An 18,868-nucleotide genomic window follows, 5' to 3' on the forward strand; every position below is an offset into this window, starting at 1 on the left:
CTAATCCAGCTGCTACTGAAGGCTTTAGGTCACCGTTTCTGACGTGGGAGTGCTGGAGGTTTGCCAGATAGCACTGCAAGCCTCCAAAGCCACGCTCAAGGTGCATCAGACAGAGCGGGACACACCGACGCCAGCTGGGACACCTGCTCTTCACCTTCCTTCAGATACCCAGAGACCGGTGAAAGATGCTCACTTGGACTCTGAGTTAAGATACCACACTTTTATTTTTTTGCTCTTTTGAGTGAACCAACCAATTTGTTTTGGGGATCCCCGACCTGAACCATCCTGCAACGGCTTATATGGGTTTATTATAAATTTTTACCGGTTTGACAATATCTTGTCATTGAATAAAGTTACTCCTTATTAGTTTTCTGGCGGTTCATCTGAAAATAATCCCATCATTAATTATACACTAGGGTGTGTTTGGGAGGGCATGTCTGTTTGATTGACAGGCCTACGGTGCAGTCAGGTCTGTCCTATAGGTGGGCGGGGCTTAATGTCCTCGTTTTCCTAATCAGATTCACTGTTAATCTGCCCCAGCTCGTCCAAATATGGTCACTTCTGGCTCCAAAATAACATACATTTTCCAACCGCTCACTGATTGAATACATGACTAGTTGTTTCAGTTCTACTTAATTATATTGCTCCTAACTGTCAAATCTAAAAATGTGATGAGTGATTGTTGCTTGTTAGTCCCGTGAGATGTCTTGGTGTGATTGGTTGAGTGGTCCAAACTTCCTGCCATCTGACCCCTGGTTCAGTTGATGTTAGTGGTGACCTCAGTCTACTGATGCACTTTACGTAACAATTACATGCAACCTTTGCTGTTCTTGCAGCCCGAGGCCAGTTTTACATCACTGCTTTCGTGCTCTTGCAGCGGCTCCACTCTCTACTATTCCTGCCACAAGGGTGACATTTTAGTGGAGTGAGGCGGGATTTACTCCTGCTGAGCTGTCTGTGATAATGAACTATGATAATGAACCGCTATTGTTACATTATTGGACTGAGACAGAGAGCCGTGACACCCCAAATGGGATCAAATCTATGTCGGATTTCGACTGAGGTCACTTGCTGTCTCATCTGCGCCTTCTCTGGCATTAGATTTGCATTAGCCGTGTGTTTAGCCTGGTCTGTACTTCAATATTTCCCCACTGCGCTGAGATTTGGCTTCGGAGGTTCACCTCCTGCCTCAGTCCAGGCTGGATTACTCATCAGCCCCACACTCATGGACGTGGGCAGCCATGTCGAGCATGACTCACGTGGCTCCCAAGAATGTTCATTTTAACTATGCGCTGTCTAGAAGAGACGGGAGCATTCACCGTGGCAACGGTGAAAAGTTGGAGGACGTGAGATGAATCACAAAAGGGGCTCCTGAGTGGCCCCTCAAGAGAAATTTTAAGGTGATGCATTTTACCTGCAGTACCATTGGTGAATGTTGTTGCTGGGAACTTTGTATAGATCCACAAAGCTCCATTCATACAGCTCCACCGGGGCACTCGTGGGAATTCAAAAGTTTTTCATTCATGTTCCCAAATCAGAAACCTACCTGTCAAAGGTTATTTTTTTGTCTGACACTCCATGGGACTTAAAAGGTGTTCAAATCAATGGATCTCTCCGACTGTCAGCTACACTTTTGTACTCGTCATTCCAGACAACCCGTTATTATCACTGCAGAATGAGCCTCTTAAAGCATATCATGTCTTCTCATAGCTTGTCTTGCAGCTGATAGGTTGGAACAAAACATAATCTAAAATACCTACAGCAGGTTGAGATATGCAGTATGCACCTGCATGGGCATTTATCCACAAAGTGTTATTTGAAATGAGAGAACGTGAGTCCACACCTGTGAAATTTCTGCATCCAGCAATTTCTTCTGCTGCCCATTGGATTTAGAAATATGCATCCTTTACAAATGTGGAGCCATTACCACCTGTAACTCACAACAGGTTCTCAGGATTGTGCTCGACCATAAGCTCAAATAGGACATTTGGACCAATGTCATAAGCTCTAAGACACAACAAATGATGCATCAAGTAAAGAAACTGTTACTTTTTACTACAACAACAAAATGCTCCAAAAAGTGCTATTGTTCTTTTGAAAGTGAAAGTGTGCCTTCTGCATCATCTGCTGGTTTGGCAACGGCACTGAGACAGACCAGAAAGTCTGTCAAAGGAACGATAACCACAGTCAGTAAACTGATAACAAGTGTTGAACGGATCTACAGAGACTGATTTAATAAGGCAAACAACACTGTGGGCAACCAGAAGCATCCTCTTTTAAACTATTGCCATCTGAGCGGCAATATTGTCGACCTTTATTTACCAAAAACAGATCTAAATTTGTATTTGTTCCACAAGCCATTAGGTTTTTAAGAAAATAATGCCCATGAATTGAGCAGGATGTCCAGCTGGTCGGGCCAGCCGTAGTAGTACGTCTGCTGGTAAAGTCTGTTGCTGACTCTATATGTGTATGAGGATGATGAAAAGGATGTCGTGATGAAATGCAGCAAACCTATTTCCCCACAGGAACACAAAGTATCTGTGTATCTCTGGTTATTGGAAATGAATAACGCCCACTAATAAGAGTGTTTTACTCTTGTTACTATAGTATAGGATAACCTACTTGACAGTAATGCTTGTGGGAATGTTATCATGTATTAATAATGTGGTAATCATACTGTTGCTGTTGTTTATTTAAGTACGATCATGTTTATGAATTGAGAACAGTTATCAATCTTTGCAATACAGATATTTTTATAAAATCCAACATTGTTTTAAAAAGTCTTTTGTTTATTGCATAATTTGCACTACAAATCTTAGATGTATTTTGAAAAAGGTCAGTGTGTTGAAAATTATATATTTTTCAAATATTTTACTGTAAGAAAACATGAAAATATTTTTTTTTTAAATTAAACAAAAACGTTGTAGAATGAAACCAACCTTGTAGTTAATATAAAGCAACATTTGGATTGAATATTCAACCAATGTATTCAGTAGAATAAACGCAGCATTGTAGTGGACCAGCGATTAGCTTGAGTATTCATTCAGCACATTATTCTGTGTTAGTTTAACCCAGCGTGTAGCCGGTCCAACAGTTACCCTGCAGTGTTGTTGAAAACATGACTAGATGAGGTTGTTTTTAACCCTGCGTATTCACTGGCGACAGGTGAGTCACTATCATGGTACATCAGAAGACAACACAGATATGTATTCATCTGAAACTGTTGCTCATTTTTACTTCAGCCATCAGGCTGCTTGGTCCTTTGTGCCTTTTGAAATAAGAACAATTTGTATCCTAAATGGAGGAAGACAAAGAGGTGGGTCAGATGTTCAACTTTAGACCTGAGGAAGAAAAAAAATGGCAAGAAAGAGACAGAGAGAGAGCATTCATCATCTCAGATAACATGTGACAAGAAAGGCTGAGAGCACTGCTGTAAATCACGTTACATACAGCAGCTCTGCACACAGGTCTCAATGTACATTTATTCATATAAAAAGTGGACGAAGCTTTCGGGTCTGTAGGTCTGTCCAATGGGTGACATCACGGTTGGTTGCTGCTTGGGTTTGAGGTTTGTATTTTATCCTCTGTAAGTGCCCTATTGGCTGATGTGTTTTTTGTTGTTGTTTTTTTTACTTTAAAACATTTTTTATCTCCTTTTTCATACCCTCCCTATTTAAGTGTTTAAAAAAAAAAAAAAAAAAAAAAAAAAACTGTTTCATGTTGACCTGATGAAGACCACAAGCCGAAACATGTTGGTCCAACATTTAAGTTGTTCTGAATACTACAGGTGTTACAGGAGTTTTGATCCCTTGTGTGTCCTCTCTAAAAGAAGTTTGATGGGTTTCCAGTCTACTTGTGTTTGGTCCATTTGAACTATCTGAAAATTACACAGACTTGAATTCATCCACATTCAGGATCTCCATACCAGATTATTAAATGCGTAGCATATAGAGCATATCATTATTGGTGCGGCTAACTCAACAAATACACTTTCTTTAGCCCTGCTGATTATGTAACTGCTGTGTTTCTTGTGACGTGTCAGCCAGGTGTGCCGTGTTGGACCGTGACAGGTCGCATGGTTAGCGGGGACAAGCCGTGACGGACTCTCTCCGCTGGTTGGGAGGGAAACGCATTATGGAGCCTCCGTGCAGCTGCCTGGGCCACGTGGCGCGGAGGCCATCGCTTCGTAGAGATCCACGTCGCTCAGCAATTCTAACATCTTCGGGCAGCCTGTCACATAAATCCCGCGTCCCTGTCCAGCCTCCGGAGGGTTTGATGGCTCTACCGTTCGGCCCTGACTCCTCAGACGTCACTGGCCTACTTTGGGAGCTAACCTTACCTTCACCTTCAGCCGTGACTCGTGCACGGCCGCTCTGATCGAGGCCCGGTTAATTGAATTCGGTGAGCAAAGGTCTGACATGGAGGGAAGAGGGAGGAGAGGGAGAGATGTCAGTTCTCCAGCAGGGAGGAATATGATGAGTTTGCCTTTGGGCGGAGGGCTTGATTCAGTAGAGCATATGAGCCGTTTTTCAGTGGGTTTCATCAGAGCTGGCCTCGTGTTGTTTGGTGAAGGGGGAGGTGGGGCTGGTGTAACCAATAGACAGGATCTGAGTCCTTGTGCTGTGCTGGGTGAGTGGTTGTAAAGAGACCTGGCTCCAATGTTGGAGGAGAGGAAGTCAGTGGTACCATTTCTTTTCCTGTGACCAACATTTTAAAGGGTCAGTTCTCCCAAATGAGAAGGAAAAACTCTCACCCACTTACCAGTGAATGTATGTAGTGTTTTTGATTTGATTTGATTTTCTTCCTACACCCCAAAACAATGGAGGTGAATAGAATTTGGTTGGTGAGACAGTATTGAAATACATTTTAGAAACGTTTGTTTCAGAAAGTCTGTCACTGGAATACTGTCTGCACCAGGTTTGCTGTGTGTCTTTTAGTTTGCGATCACTTGATGAATATATTTTTATTTTCTATTCCACAGGATTTTTACTCGAGGTCCTTTTTAGAAGACATTTACGAGGCATTTTAACGAACCACAATTCATAAAAATACCAATTGCTATAAATATCCAGGGGCCCTTGAAAACCTCAAATAAATGCAAATCTACTGTGTCTGCAGGGCTTAAATACATCGGAAATTAGGACTTTGTTGTAAATTAGTGACCTGAGCCTTTAATGGATTATCTCAACTCCTGAAGAAGCCTCATTGGAAAGGCTGCTGCATAAATTGCATTGATAGTGTTCCAAAATTTTAATTTCCTGCACTGTTTTTGATGTGTGTGTTTTCTGATAATAATGTCGGTGACACCAGTTCAACCAGTTCACTTCGGTGGCGCACTGCGGCACCAGTCAGAGAAATTAGAAAGTCTGGTGTTGGTACACATCTAAGAAATGATCTTTTAGAAAACAACAGCAGCTGATAGATTTGTCAGTCGCTCCGTAACCTGCGTCCGTAGTCTGTTGTTTATCTTTGCAGACGTCCCGGAGCCTGAGCAGACAGAGGAACAGAGGAAGTGACAGGATGAGGACGATTAGCCCCACCTCCACCCACCGTACTACATGTGCACACAGACACACACTGACTCATACACCCTCCTCACATGGGGACCGATGCAGCCTCTCACTAAATCACTGTGTGGGGGTGTATTTGGTGTTTACAGATATGAGGCTTCTAAGGATAACTAGGATTCAGAAGCAGCGATGTGTGAGGGCCGAGATCACATGAGGTCATCAGGGACGGCGAGCTGAGAGGAGTTCGTGCCGAACTATGCGAGGAAGTCAGCTGTGTGTGTGTGTTTATGAGAGAGGGTGGTGGTGGTGGTGATGGGGAGGGGGGTAGTAAAGGGGAGTGGATGCTCTTAGTCTGAGCATATGTCAGGATGCTGACATTTTAATGACTGCTGACGGTCGAGAAAATGATGTTCAGGGTCAAAATTCAGCACACTGAAGACACAAAAGTGCAATTTGTGGAAAATAAATCGGTCTATTTATAGCACATATGTGTTGGAACATATAGGCATTGTCCTCCCCCGCTCCGATCTGTCCAAACACCACGAGGCCTCATGTTTGCAGCGGTTCAGCTGTTCACAGATTGGTCGTATGCGCTCGGATCGTGGAAACATCAGCGCTCACGATCTTCCGGTGAATGGACAGACACGAAGGCTGCACGCCAAGCCAAAAAAATACACACACACACACACACACACACACACACACACACACACACACACACACACACACACACACACACACACACACACACACACACACACACACACACACACACACACACACACACACACACACACACACACACACACGTGGTCAGTCAGGGTATTTTGTCGGGAGCTGGGTCAGTGTGGCAGACAGTAAAGGCGGTGGAGGCTGCAGGCAGAGCATCTTTGCCAAAGGATCTAACAAAAAATGGAAAAGATTGCTTTCACTCCCGAAGCAGATGCTTTGTCCTCTGCTTCACTCTTTTTTTTCTTTTTTTTTTTGCTTTGAATCCTAGAATCCGCCCTTTTTGTTGAAGCAGGCGGGGTAACAACAGGCCACAGCGCAGGTTTCCTGAGGTCAGACGGAGGGAGTTAGTGCTCCTAGTGTAAACACACCAAGACTTTGTTTATTTGAACGTTAAGAACAAGCCGAGTCCTGCTGTGACTCAACTGCATGTGACTCTGCTGGGAAACGACATTGTCTCAGTGACAGCACAGCTTGCATGTATATATTTGAGTGTGTGTGTGTGTGTGTGTGTGTGTGTGTGTGTGTGTGTGTGTGTGTGTGTGTGTGTGTGTGTGTGTGTGTGTGTGTGTGTGTGTGTGTGTGTGTGTGTGTGTGTGTGTTTGTGTTTGTGTTTGATGGAGAAACAGGAGAGAGAAGCGTGTTACAGCCTCTGGGTCATAACTTCTGTCATAACTTCTCATTGTGCTGGTGAGGGAGGGGTAGGGGGGGGGTGTTATATAACAAGGAGGAAAGGATGCATGTTGCTGGCATCGCGGCACATGTGTGGAGATTGTGTGTGCGTGTGTGCGTGTGCGTGTGCGTGTGCATGTGCGTGTGCGTGTGCCTGTTATGGCAGCAGAGAGAAACATGAGTCGCCTCTGAACCCCTCCTCCCCCCCAAACCTCCACCCCGTAGCTGTTGTTGCTAACGTAGCGATGCCAGAAGATGTTTTTGAGAGTTCTTGTTCGTGTGTATCAGTGAGTGTTTCTCAGTCTGTCTGTCGGTGAATGTGTGCGAGACAGAGAGAAACGACGCTGTAACTCTGCAACACGCTGGAAACAGATGGATTGAAAGGCTTCAGGCAGACCTCAGGGTCACAACATGTATAGAGAGATGGCATGATGCATCATGGGAGATATGAAGTATGCGTACTGTGGTGTAGATACTGAATATAGTGTGTAATGAGTCTATTGTACTGAAGGTTTGCTGAGCCAATTTAAATATAAAATCCACACTGATCATAAAAAGTCACAGTGAATCTCGTGTGAAACCGAGAGTCCATTAAACTCCAGTGGTTGTTGAAGTTTAGCTTCTGGTAAAAAAAAAAAAATGTTAAAATACATACAAACCAATGCAAACAAAAAGAAAGTTGAGTGAAATAATATTGGTACTAAACGTCCAAAAAGTCATTATGGGAATTTTTTCTCTTGACTATTTTTGTGTTACCTCGCAATAACTTTCACATCACCTCGCAATACATTTTGTGTAATCTTGCAATAACTTTTTCACTCTTTCTGACCCATATGAACAGTTGGTCCAGTCAGTTACAATTAACACACTGCCAGTTAAAGGAAACTCTCTTCAGATACTATGGAAAGAGGAGATTATGTGTCACTTGTGATCAAATCAGCCAAGACGCATGTTAATGTCGGGTGTGAACAGGGTCAAACTCGGCAAACTGATCCTTTTGGTCCTTTATACAACAATATACACCATATCGAACATTAGCTAATTTTAGCTACCAGTAGGACATACCAAACTATGTTTAGCTGAGCAAACAGAGCTGCTGGTTGTACAGAAATATGTGGACTGATCTTTCATTTGTAGGACAACTGTGTTATGTCTTCTTTCAAAAATTACACTCCTGCTTTAGAAACTTCATCATGATGTGACCTGAAATAAGAGAAAACAACATACATTTTGTCTGTTTAGTTCTCTGTGACAAACCAATCAAAGTGTTCACCTGCAACATGTTAAAATGTGTAACAACAGCATAAGTAGAGAGGAGTACAGAGATCAGAGATCACTTTTACACATAGAGGGTACCAGACTTGAAATGAATGACTTCATACAGCATTTATCCCTTGTTAAGGGATTCAATTTGTGATTTACCGCTTTACTAAACACTGCTAACCAGCATCTGTGCAACACTTGAAGAATACGATGAAGTGGATGTATTATTTATACCCCTGCATAAATCATCACTACTGCAACAGTGTGTGTAGAAATTAGGAAGTCGAAATCCCTCCAAAGCTATATATGAAACTCAAAGCAAAGTGTTATTGAGTATTTTGAAAACTGAGGACCTTTCCCCTAAAAACTAAACCCACAAAAGCACAGGATTATGTGCAGTATATTATTATTATTAAGTCGCAAACGTCAGGAAACAATTTGTTGTCTAAAACCCGTCATCAGTCTTAGTCACTCCTCTTCACTGACCTTCACCCCATCTCCAGCCACCTCTGCAGCCATTTCTCTCCATCTTTGTGTCACTCCCTTTTACGTCCCAGCCCGTTTTACCTCATCCTCCTCTCCTCCGTTCACCCTCACGCTGCCGATTGTTTGCATCTATTCATGAAAGGGGAATTTTCCGGTTTTCTCATTCCATTTAAGCTCAGCCAGCACTAACCCATTGTGCTCTGATGTTCCTCTCAGGCAAGAGGTCTAAATCAGGCAGGAAGAGGGTGGGAGGGAGGATGGTAGGGATTTGAAGGAGGGAAGGAGAGAGTGGTGGGGGTGAGGAAGGAGCAGGGATAAGAAGGAAGGGTTAGAAGAGGGTGAAAGCAGAGGGAGTGTGTGAGAGCAGCGAAGGAGAGGTGTAAAAGAAGAAGAGGGGGAAGCAAACTGAAATAAGCAGACATATTAGAGCGCCTGAGCGAGCACAGCAGCCAGTAATACGCTCATAATGTGGACTCAGATCTGACCTGTGATCTTTGCTGCTTGCCATCTTCCGTCTCCTGCCCCTCTAAAACGTCTCTATTAAAATGAAGAGTTCCCTTATGTAACATGCTAATATCGCACACTTTGTATTACATTTCATTTTCACTCTTTGCTTCTAATTGCTTTCACTTATGCTGGATAAGAGCTGCAGCTATGGGTCATTTGAAGCACAATTAAATGGGGCTAAAAATCCTCTCCTCTTCATCATTTGATGTCCAGCACACAGATGATATCGCAGATTGTTTCGCCAGCCCAGCGAGTACAAGCACGGCAATAAAGCTGCTCTGCTTATAAGGTTTAAAGCCACCAGAGCTACTTATACTAATTCAGGTCCATGCATTTGAATGCACAGAAGTGGATCATTCTAATGTTAATACTTGTCTGTGGCTACATGGAGATAGGAGTTGCATTTGATGTAGGCTGGTTTCTTTTAAGTGGCTTTAACAGGTTGGCAGCAGTTTTACAGGAAATAAAGCACACTTAATGCACAGTACACACGGATTAAACACTAGTTCAAGCATGGCTAGAAAACAGAAATATTACTGACTCAGAGTCAGATGCAGATGTGTGTGTGAATGTAAATTAGTGTATTGTAGCAGCGCAGCAGTTTCCAGGGAGTTTGCATTTTGGAACGCAAGTAAGACTAAATAAATGAATGGCTGACTGGGTCGCATACAAGGCAAGCAGTTTTATGACGGCTAAGTCAGGATTTTGTAATCAAATACACTCTATAGTCAATGGTATGCTTTCAAAAAAACAGGTAAGGGCCCTCCATAAAATGTTGCCATAAAGTTGGACACAAACTACCAGGGTGGATCAATAAGTTCAGAGGCTGCTCATGCACCTGAGATATACGTTGTTTTGTTAGGTCCAGCTGCACCTGAAACTTGAGCAGAGAAGTTTCTGATAAATTGGGGAACAGAAAGAAGCAGCAGGGAGCCAAATCCAGTGAGTAGGAGTGATGAAGAATGACAATCGTGTTGTTGTGGGTGAGATGTTTTTGCATTTTCACTGCACTGAGCCGACATGTTGTCATGTTGGAGAACCCAGGTACCGTCATGTTACCGTTCAGGTCACTTGCACTGAATGTTTCCTTCCTCAGAACGTCACAGTAGAACTCGGTGTTGACAGCGTGACCCTGCGGGACGAATTCATGGTGCACCACCCCACAAATGGCAAAGAAAACCCGCTGGTTGCGTTCCTAGCTTGATGCTCCTTTTTTTTGGTTTTGGACAGTGACTGTCTGTGCCTTGGAAACACAAATGTCACAATAAAAACCTCTCCACGCTCATTGCTTCATTGCTGTATGCTTCCTGAAGCATTTCACGGGTCTCTATAACTGATTTCCAGAAAAAGAAAAGTGATGCCCCGTCTCTGGTCATGTCCACAGTTTTGCCTCACCTCGGCATGAAAAGTACATGTATACATGTAATTTATTTTATTGCATGTATGTATAAATGTGTATGACCAGTCAGGGTCAAAAAGAGGAAGTCATGTGACTTTGTGCAAAGTGTATTAAAGTCTGTTTGCAGAGGAGGTCACAGGACTTTCACCCCCTTGAGATCAGCGTTCGACTCCTTGAGAAAACAAAAGTGAATGTGGAAGTAAGTTATGCACAACACATTAACATATGTAGTGTACATAAACTAACATATGTGATCTACATTACATTACTTATGTAGAATTACTTAACCCAAACCATGATGTTTTCCTAACTCTAACCACGTAGTTTTGGTGGCTAAACCTAAGGCACCTTCTTTTCATACCTAGGCGGGGCAAACCGTGATACTGACATGGTATCCTCTGATGGACGGCAAGGTATATTACACGACGGTTGGACATTTGAACAGTAAAAGAAATCCTTTCTAATATGCTCCTAATGCAGAATGATAGGGGGACAACATTTTTAATCAATAGGCCAGTCTATGAGCAGAAGGAATGATTATAGAAAGCAAACCTTATTTCAACGTACAAACAAGAATTAAAGACTTGAAAAAGTGTGAACCTATCAACTCCAATATATGGAGCAAAGAGGCCAAGGCATAACAGAGCTCACACCAAAGGTACAGATACGTTTGTGAAAAGGAAGATCCACAATTGTTGTGTCTGGTTAGACATTCAGGAGCGTCCCTGGCTGACTGCTGTCTCCCTGGCAACCACGGCATTTATGTGGGTTCTTGATGTGACTTCTCTCCTGTGGACTCTGGAAAGAGGTTTGCCCCGAGGTACTTGAACTTTCCATGACAGGGTTACAATCATGTTTGATGTCCTGTTTTTTAAACTCTTTATTTTTTTCTTAGTGAAGCTTCTTCAGCAGCTGCTGTCGCTGAGTTTTGCTGTCTCAGTGTGGCAGCTGTCAGAAACACCTCTATATCATCTTGGAGACAGGTGATTTAATGTTTAAACTTTTAATATAACACTGTTTAGTGAGTGTGTGAATGACACACCTCCTTTATAGCGGTGGTCACAACAATCATTAACATATTCTGTGATTTGTCGTTCTAATTTTCTTCTCTAATTGCACATTTTTGAGACAGCTGCAAGTGCTTTGAGCCTTTTTGTTTCTCCTGTTTGCACTCAATTTCACAACCTATTTCTGTTTCAATTCTCTAAACATTTGTGTTTCATCTTTCTCACTTTTGATCCACGCTGTTTTTCTGCTAAGTTCTGACACCGAGTGTGTCTCTTGGCGGCTTCTCTTCACACATTCAACCATGCCAGTATGCAATGCGAATCCCTGGATTCCTGCATTCAGTTCCCACTTTTTATAATAAATTATTTTTTTCTCAGATAAAAGACTGTGAAAATGTTCATATGAAGCAGACACACTTCTACTGAAATAAGAAGAGAGTTGATTTAATTCATATCCACACAAACTTACACTTCTTTGCTTGTGAAGTGAACAAAACAGTAAAAACATTGTTCATATGTCATGTTTAGATTATATAATAGTCTTTAAAGTGATTATCAAGAAAGGAAAAAGAACAACTTTGGCTCACAGAAAGTTTTTTATATTTGAACTTCATTTATTGATGCCAGATTATTGAGGACTGTTTTTCATCAGCGTTTACTAAAAGCTGCTGTGGAGGAGAACAGGTCATATCTTGTCTTCCCACAAGCCCTAAAAACTGCAGTTATTAAACCACTCCTAAAAAAGGCTAATTTAGACTCCGCAACAATGACACGGTTGACCATGACATACTACTAGACAGACTAAAAATCTGGGTGGGACTCTCTGGCACAGCACTAAACTGGTTTGAATCCTACTTGAAGGACCGAGAATGTTTTGTGTCTGTAGCTAATTACACATCAGAGCGGACTAAAATGACGTGTGGTGTTCCCCAAGGTTAAATTCTGGGACCTCTTCTGTTCAACATCTACATGCTTCCACTGGCTCAGATTATGGAAAGAAACAAAGTGTGTTATCATAATTATGCAGACGACACACAAATTTACATAACAATATCACCAGGGGACTATAATCCCATACAAGGGCTGGATAAATGTATTGAACAAATCAACGACTGGATGTGCCAAAATTTTCTTCAATTAAACAAAGATAAAACAGAAGTAATTGGTTTTGGGACCAAGGAAGAACGATTAAAAGTCAGCGCTCAGCTTCAATCACTGATGTTAAAAACCACAAACAGAGCCAGAAATCCAGGTGTTGTCATGGATTCAGACCTCAATCTGAACAGCCATATCAAGACAATTACAAAATCAGCCTACTATCACCTGAAGAATATATCAAGATTTAGAGGACTTATGTCTCAACAGGATTTGGAAAAACTTGTCCATGCATCCATCTTCAGTAGACTCGACTACTGTAACGGTGTGTTCACAGGTCTCTGTAAAAAGTCATTCAGAACGCTGCAGCTCGAGTTCTCACTGAGACCAAGAAAGTGGATCACATCTCTCCAGTTCTGAGGTCTTTACATTGGCTCCCTATCAAACAAAGAATTGACTTTTAAGTCCCGCTGTTGGTTTATAAAGCACTGAATGGTTTAGGGCCAAAATACATTTCTGATATGCTGCGACCTCATGAACCATCCCGCCCCCTCAGGTCGTCTGGGACGAGTCTCCTTCCTGTCCCCAGTCAGAACTAAACATGGAGAAGCAGCGTTCAGTTTTTCTGCTCCACATATCTGCAACAAACTCCCAGAAAGCTGCAGGTCTGCTGAGACTCTCAGCTGCTTCAAATTATATATTACAATTAAATACAAAGATTGAAGACTTTTCTGTTTGCTACTGCCTTTAATTGAACCAGATTCAAGGATGTTGATCAATTTCCTGCATTTCTGTATTTTATTACTGTATTTTATTTCTTTTTCCTGATGTTTTGATGCTTTTAATGGTTTAATGTGAAGCACTTTGAATTGCCTTGTTGAAATGTGCTATACAAATAAACTTGCCTTGGCTTCAATTATTCTTTGTGATATTTGATATCTCTGCGCACAGACGCATCCAGAAGACGTCAGTTTAACGTCTTTGTTGAACGTTCAAATCACGTCCACTGAGCAACTAGGATGAATGTTTTTGGGATGTCTTTTTAATTCACTATGAATGTCACGTGGACGTCAATAGTAAAAAAATTTTTTTTTAAAAAGACGGAAAAAAAGATTTCATTCTGGCTATGTCATTTTAACGTTCAACAAAGATGTTAAACTGACGTCTTTTGGGTGTGTCTTTGCTGATGCACTTATTTATAACAAAGAGGGGAGCAAGCAGTGTACAGTCATGCAGGAAATGCACTGTCCAGGATCATACTGTATTTTTCATCAATTCATTATTCATTCACCTTTCAAGTGTAACTTTAGTGAGCGGAGATTCAGACCAGACACCGTACAGTTATGTTATACAGACATGATCCGAGTGTCTCCATGATATCGGGTCATGCAGATATGAGATGAATATCGTCTGTATCTGCTCAGGCTTTGAGATACTGCCCTCTGAGAGTCGTATCACCTCTTAAAAACAATAGAGGGGAATTGACTATCAAGTCCACCTCTTTTCTTTTTTTTTTTTTTTGGCTCTTGAAACATTGAAAAAAAAAAAACATTTCACAGGAACATCTCTTTCCAAAAACTGTGCCCCAGTTACCCTGGATAATCCACCGACTCTGCTGTCAACAGTTTCCATCTGAACTACTTTCCACTGAAGAAAAAGTCCCTCTGAAAATGGTTGGCAGTGTGTTCAGTGGATTATCCAGTCAAGCTGACATACGCTTTCTGGAGAGAGATATTTCATTCAACTTTTCTTTTTTATTGCAACAGTTTTTACTTGTTAGCACCACAAAGGAAATTCCATCTGCCTTTCACAGTACTTGGACTGAGGCAGAAAACCAAGAGGGAGATATCTCCCTCTGATAACCGGGGCAAATAAAATAAAAAATGTCTGCAGGGCTGAAGTGATACGAATCAGGTTTGATACAGATTTAAGTTTAAACGCTCTCTATGAAGGTCATAATATTCATCTCATGTGGACGTTAGTTGATGTTAGCTGGGGGGACAGTTGCTGTGCTGACATGTGGTGTAGTTCAACACCTCGCAGACAGCCTGCGGGGCATCAAACCACCCCTGATGGGGTGACTCGCCTTGTACCATACGGTGCCATGCTGTTGTGATCCCACCTGTCTGCTCCATCTCTGGTCGGCAGCTGATGCAAGGTACAAAAAGAAATCGGAGGAAATCATACGACGCTCCAAACGGCCACAGAGGCTTTCTTCATACAAAAAAGTACTTTTGTCACTGAGCACACAGAACACTTTTCACTTCTAATGGGATTAGTGTGATATTTTGTCATCTCACGAGGGGGGCGCCACACACACACACACACACACACACACACACACACACACACACACACACACACACACACACACACACACACACACACACACACACACACACACACACACACACACACACACACTCTCTCTCTCTCTCTCTCTCTCTCTCTGCTCTCCTTAAGACAGGTTTCCCAATGACTTGTTAATGGCGTCACCTCCGCCTGTGTGAATTTAAAAACTCCCCAAATGTGCACATTGTTGGCTGCGGGGCACATGCGTTTGATGAGTCTAATCCCTTGTCTAAATAAACAAAGATGTAACATTCGGCTGCTGAGGATAAGCAAGCGTGAGTGATGGTATACATAAACCCATCTCTCCCAATCCCACACGGTCTCCTAATCCGGGAAGATCAAGTGTAACCAGGCTGGAAAAGTGTGACTGGGCGGAAGCCAACATGATGCTCTCGGTTGTGTTGACGCACACCGTTGTCGCAGCATGTCACGCCTCAATTTCTCGTCTTATTTGTATTTAAAGGCCAAATATTTACAATCTCACATGCACAATCTGCATTTTTTTTAAATGTATCATCAATATTCTTTGTCTAAGCTTTGACAGATGTTTGTGCAGTAGAGCAGAGTCACATGTCAAGTTTGTGTGCAACCATGCATTTCTTTTACAGTATACATCTGTGTGGAGGCTTGGCATGCACACAGATGTGCCTCATATATGCTTTACATGGACCCTAACGGTTCATTTTCACAGTACAGTGAGATGTCGGTCAAAGCTGAGTAGGCAGTAAAATGAACTGAGCACAGGCAGGAGCCAGTGAGCATTAACATGAGCCTATTTTTAAATCAGGTACTGTCAGTAATATGAGGGTTTTTTTCTGCATTTGACCGTGACGGTTTCATTTCAATGCCACATGCTCTCATCTGACAAATACAGCTGATTAAGTCCTCCTTAGTGTTACTATTCTGCAAGTGAATGACTCAAAAATTATGAATTAAAATAAGTAAGTACCATTTTGACATATTTAAACAGACAAATATTTGATCCTCTTGGATAAAGGTGACATATTTGAAAATCAGCACAAGGAAAATGAGCTTTTTCAATCAATTATTCAGCTAAAATATCAATAGGTATAAAGTTCCTCTGTGCAAAAAGTAAGTAGACCCTTGACTGCAGAAGCTGGTTTTGCTCCCTGTAGTAGAAATAACTTCTGTAGTTGTTTTGAGATATTGTCCACACTTGGCATGATGACACCACACACTTGAGTAGCAAAGGGAACACCAGACCCTCGAAGGAGGTTGTAATTATTGGCACCTAATCTGGACCCACTGATAAATAATGTGATAGATGTATGGGTGTACTTAGATTTTTCATGTGGCTGATCTGTTTTCTTATTTATTTATATGATGAAAAGGAATTTGTTTGACTATTTCACCTTATTAATGTGACAGGAACTGTTTCAGAGAAATGTTTTCTTGTCCAAAAAAAAGGCAACAATTTCCATGATATCTACTCACTTTTTCACATGACTGTATATCACTATGGATGAGAAATACTGTTTAGAAATGACAAAAAAAAAAAAAAAAAATCACACTGATTGAACTGTGCCAAAAGTTAGGTGACTATCCTTATGGAGCCCCAATAGTTATGATAAATGATATTCTGACCAATAATTAGGCTCTGCAGGGAGCTTCAGGCTGTGCCATGATACAGTAAATCCACCGATCCCTCTGATCGGCCTCTAACTTTACCTTTGAAATACTTCTGATTCCTTCTCAACCAATCAAAGTACTCGTATACATCCTATCTGCTCATAGGCTACATGGGCTGCTGCCACTGACTCGACAGGCAGTTTAATTTGAATGCCGTGGCCTGTCAGTCGTGCAGCCTCCGTCCCTGATTATCCAGCTCCACTGGTCTTGCAAATAGATCTTGCATAATTTCCACATCATTCTCACTGCCTTTGAATCCTTCCACAGATCAGATTTTTTTTGGGCTGATTTTTGTAGCTTTAGCTATGCTCCCCTGTCTTAATAGACAGCTTGACGTCAGGTAAACAACATGGCTCACACACTTTTCCAAAAACCATCAATGATTATGTAGTTCCACCAGTAGCAGCCACCCGTAGTAGCAGAAACTTTCCCACATATGAATTGTGTCATTGAATCTGTCTTAAGTGCTCAACACACCCCTCCACAGGTAAACTAACACAGACTGAGCCATGTGCAACTGAACCTGCTCTGGACCTGGCCCTGTCCAGTGGTAACCAACAACCATCTAACAACACATTAAACTAAGTAGCACTGCCATTGGTAATACCAGGAATTTGTTCTGCTGTGATCAAAAGATCTTCTACCTTGTAATCATCCTCACTGCACAACTCTAAAGAGAATAAAACAAAGACTTTAAAGAAGAGGAAATTGCCATACCTCTTCTGTCTATTCAAATCTGTAACAGTGATTACAGATTATCACAAGAAGGGGGTGAAAACAGATGACGTGTTATAGGTTTTGGCGAGTTTGCCGATAAACATACCGCCTCTGCTCTCACTTTTTTAGGCCAGCGTGATTGTTCCGTGAAGCCCATCTGCCACAACATGTCACCGCGTGAGGCTTGTGAGCTCTTCAACTGAAATGTACGAATTTCACCATTAAGCCTACGCGTGTGTAATATGTATCATCTTGGATTAGAGCCTGCTGTGTACCTGCTGCAGCACCTGTAGTCAGGGCTCAGTGATAATCCATTAAAAGAAAAGTGAGTGGGACCTGGGCTCGGAACAGATCCCATGGGTGTAAATATGAAAAGCAAAAGGATATAAATTGATGTTGAAATATGCTGGTTAGGCAAATTTTCTCTTTTTATTCAATTTCACAGAGATTACAGTTCTGATCTTATTCACTGTGTTGTATTTCAATCAATTCACCGGTGGCAGCTTTGAAGTTGGAGGGAGATGTTTTTTTTTTTTTTTTTTTAAAGCGAGGCAGGTACAGGCTAACAGGGCCTCGCTAAGCCATGTGATGAAAAAGACAGTGAGACGCGCTCTGCCTCTCCTGATCCACAGGGACTGGAAAAGTAGGCCAGGCTCGGTGTCAGACTGCTGCGAGGATCAGGACGCTGAAGTTGTTGACTTGTGATCAAAGTTGCTTTTCACACTTTGGATGTCAAAAATCTCACAAAGAAGTGAGAGATTTAAACATTCCTCTCACACAAGCACACACATATGTAGGTCATATTTTTAGAAATTGGGTTTTCCAGCTGAACACTGCGTCATCCACAAGCAGCCAGACTTTTAATAAATCATTTTTTCTGGTAAAAAGTTGAACTGTTCACCCAGCTTACCACATCAAAGACACACAAATGTGAGAGGAAGTAACCTACAAAGGGCTTAATATGCATGAGACACTGGTATTATAAACTCACACGTGGGCACTACAGACTCAAGTCAGGACAGAGGTATTATGGTGACGCAACTGGAGACATCAGTTGTGATTATGGCATGCCAACTCCATCACATATGCTAAAAAAAAGAACGAAAAAAAAAAGGAATATACAAGGGCATTAAATGTGCGTGGATGGTTTGCTCATGCGCTGCAAACAGGCTCCATCATTTCCTCCCGTGAGAGTGTTCATGTGCACCAAACAAACTAAGAGGAGACTGCAGCTCATCATTTCCAAGTGATTAGACCAATAAACCGAAGTCATGCCGAGGGTTTACAGACAGCCACTTGACTAATTTGCAATTACGAAGCTCTTTGTGTGTTGACAAACTGTGTATTGGGCTCCAGCGCGCAGATGACCCTGAGAAAAAAAGAAAAGAAAGAGGCACCAAAAACAGCCAGGAGACTCTGGCTCATCACGTGTTGTTTGTCCCCCCCCGGAGTTCTGTCTGACTCCATCGTGAGTTATAATC

The sequence above is a fragment of the Brachyistius frenatus genome, unplaced genomic scaffold (assembly GCF_029030835.1).
Source record: "Brachyistius frenatus isolate BFR_SWC_R1_liver_20210118 unplaced genomic scaffold, ASM2903083v1 Contig_9, whole genome shotgun sequence".
Lineage (NCBI taxonomy): Eukaryota > Metazoa > Chordata > Actinopteri > Embiotocidae > Brachyistius > Brachyistius frenatus.